Source organism: Hevea brasiliensis, chromosome 10 (genome assembly GCF_030052815.1).
Source record: "Hevea brasiliensis isolate MT/VB/25A 57/8 chromosome 10, ASM3005281v1, whole genome shotgun sequence".
In the NCBI taxonomy this organism is placed as follows: domain Eukaryota; kingdom Viridiplantae; phylum Streptophyta; class Magnoliopsida; order Malpighiales; family Euphorbiaceae; genus Hevea; species Hevea brasiliensis.
In genome coordinates this window covers 27,273,266-27,276,559 of record NC_079502.1, presented here as the reverse complement: position 1 = coordinate 27,276,559, position 3,294 = coordinate 27,273,266, and the positions used below count along the sequence as shown (strand labels likewise).

At 37.8% G+C, this 3,294-nt stretch overlaps 1 non-coding gene across 1 annotated transcript; it reads right to left on the bottom strand.

The window, feature by feature from the left end:
* Nucleotides 1-2,362: 2,362 nt before the first annotated feature.
* On the bottom strand, nt 2,363-2,469 carry LOC131170124 (small nucleolar RNA R71). Its single transcript, XR_009141065.1, has one exon. It is a non-coding gene; the product is annotated as a small nucleolar RNA R71 (small nucleolar RNA).
* Between the last annotated feature and the right edge of the window lie 825 nt (nt 2,470-3,294).

Sequence of the window (3,294 nt, the reverse complement as noted above, 5' to 3'; positions counted from 1 at the left end):
GATTCTAGATGTTCATGAATGTGCTCATCCAAATCATTTAGGTCAGTTAAGTAGAACCTGTTATTCAAAAATATCCAATATTTCATAGCTATAAACATGTTTGAGAGAAAAGCAACCTTGTGTGTGCTCAACAAGTTAACTTTAATATAGAACTTTGATACACTTGTATTATATAGATGTTTTTAAGCACATTTGTATACCATTTAATAGCATTTAGGTAAGTAATCTCATGCATAGTCATTTATTTCATTAACTTTTGCGATTTCCATTGACAAACCCTCAATTCCATGTTTTCTGCATCATTTTAGGTGTTTGCATGAAGTTCCAAGGTATAGGAGTACAAAAGAAAGCTTGGAGAAACACATAAGGAAGAGAAGTGTTGCTAATACACTTTACACGGATCGTGTAATTAGAGACACAGACCCACGTAATCTACTGCCAAAGGAAGAATGAGAAAGATAGGGAAGAAATACAGTACACGGGCTGTGTATTTAGACCTGTGTAAATCCTGGTAACCCGTGTAAGTCTCTGCCTGGACAAGCTTGAAGAATTCTTTGAGGAACAAAAGTACATGGGCCGTGTACCTAGACCCATGTAAAGTCCTATGCCCCGTGTAACCTTCTATGACATCGCGAGATGCAACCTTCAGAACTCCAGTAAGTTACATGGCCCTGGGCCTTGTAGTGATACACGGGCTGTGTATCATCGATAGCCAACCATTATAAATATAAGCTACAAAGAACAAAAGGGAGAGCTTTTTTTTTTAGTTTTTGAAGAGTTTTTTCTTTTAAGAGTAGTTTTCTTTCAGAGTAGGATTTTGAGAAGACAAGAGATATCATTGTCTTCGTAGCCGTCAAGAGGAGAAGGATATTAGTATCAAGGAGGAGCCTTCAGTCGAAGTGCCACAAGATCAAAGCTGCAGATCCTCTTCGGTTCTTTCAATCCATTTCTCTTAATGGATTTTTATCGTTCTCTATTTTATTTTTATGTTTGCTGAACTCACCATGAGTGAGTAGTTTCCATATTCTAGAATTAGGAGAGTAGTGCTTGTAATCATTATTATGGAAAAACATTAAGTTTTATTCATTGGATTTGAGATTTATTCCTTGATTCATTTTCTTGTGATTTTAATGCATGCTATGTATTGGTACCCACTTAGAATTGATTACAGATATTAATTGAAGGACTGAAAGTTGAAGATTAATATTAGAAAATTAAGATTTTGAACCTAGAAAATCTAACCTAGAGATAGGCTGATGATCTTTGTGGAGTTTCAAAATTAGTCAAAGATCTTAAAGGGTTTTAATTAATTTAATTACCACAAAAGTAGGGTTTAAGTTAATTAAAATACACCTTAGGTGCCTTGAGAGAGGACTTAGGATATCTTAGGATTAATTTCCATCAAGGCAAACGATTCTCAATCCAGTAAATAGTCAAGATTACATCCATAGTAAGATTAAAGTATGAAATCTTAATTCCGAAATTGTTTTAAAATAGATTATTTCATTTTAAGTTTATCACTCTAGTGTTTAAAATAGACAAGCTTCAATCCCTCATTTTATTCGATAGCCTAGACAACCAAAGTCATTGTGTAGTTTGGTATTTACTAATTAAATTCCTCGTGGGAACGATACTCTACTTATCACTTTATTACTTGTTAGCAATCCATGCACTTGCGGTGGTTTTAAAACCAGCAAACAAGTTTTTGGCACCGTTGTCGAGGAATTTTAATTTTAGTAATATTAGGCGATAAGTAATTTAGCTGATTTAGGCATTTTCATTTATTGTTTGATTTTGTTTAAATTGTTTTATTTTCTTATTTTTTCTCAGGTGATTGGTTTGGTACATGACCAGAACAAGACCAGAGGAAGAAGTGTTTGATTTGGATCCAGAGATAGATAGAACCTTAAGAACTATCAGGAGAGAGAGGAAACGTGAAGGACAGGATTAAAGAAATCCAGAAATTCCAAACATGGCTAACAATAACAACAACAGGCTGAGACTCCTGAAGGACTACGAAGCCCCCTCTATATAAGGATTTCAGTCTAGTGTTACAAGACCCTCAGTGGATGCAAACAATTTTGAATTAAAACCAGCATGGTTTCAGATGATCCAACAGACCTAGTTTAGGGGTTCACCAACAGAAGATCCGCACTACCACCTCCAGTGCTTTCTTGCCCTTTGTGACACATTCAAGATGAATGGGATCTCTGATCAAGCCATAAGACTCGGAGCATTTCCATTTTCCCTTCGAGATAGAGTAAGGAAGTGGTTACTTTCTCAACTAGCTGGGACATTTACCACTTGGGAGCATCTCTCTCAAGCTTTTCTAGCAAGATACTTCCCACCTGTAAAGACTGCAAAGTTGAGAATTGAACTCAACACCTTTAGGCAAAGGGAAGGTGAATCACTCTATGATGCATGGGAGAGATACAAAGACCTACAGAGGGAATGCCTGCACCATGGCATAGAAGATTAGCTCCTGATTCAGAACTTTTATAATGGGCTACTGCCCTCTACAAGGAGCACAGTAGATTCAGCAGAAGAAGGTGACCTAATGGAGAAAACAGTGGATCAAGCACTTGAACTTCTGGAGAGGGTCGCATATCACAATTATGAGTGGTCAAATGAAAGGGGAAATACAAGGAGAACAATAGGGATCCTAGAAGTGGATGTTCTAAGCATGATAAAAGTTCAATTAGACCAGCTCACAAAGAGGCTTGATAAAATGCAAGCCAATGCTATAGGGATAAACAGTCAACATGATGACAACTATGGAGGAGGATACATGAGTTCAGAGTATAACAGCTTCAGTGAACTCCCCACAGAATAGATGAACTATGTGAATAATGGAGGGAACTTCAACTAGAAATAGCCCCACAATCCATATTCAAATACATACAACCCTAGATGGAGGAACCACCCAAAATTTTCATGGTCAAATCCTTAGAATCAGCCAATGAATAAACAGCAGGGGTACAGATCACCAGCACCCTCGGGATTTCAGAACAGGAGATAAAACCCTACACAGGCACCACCACCTCTTCAGAGCCAACAGCCTGAACCAAGGTCGACAATGGAATCCATGATGGAAGGCTTCCTAGCAACTCAACAATAGCAGAATGAAATGATCAAACAACTAGCTTCCAGAATGGATCAACTTGCCACCCACAACAAGATGCTTGAAAATCAAATTGCTCAGCAAGCAACCTCTTCAAGCAAAACAGCTGGTAAGCTGTCTAGCCAACCGGAGATGAACCCAAGAGAGCACTGTAAGGCAATTGCTTTGAGGAG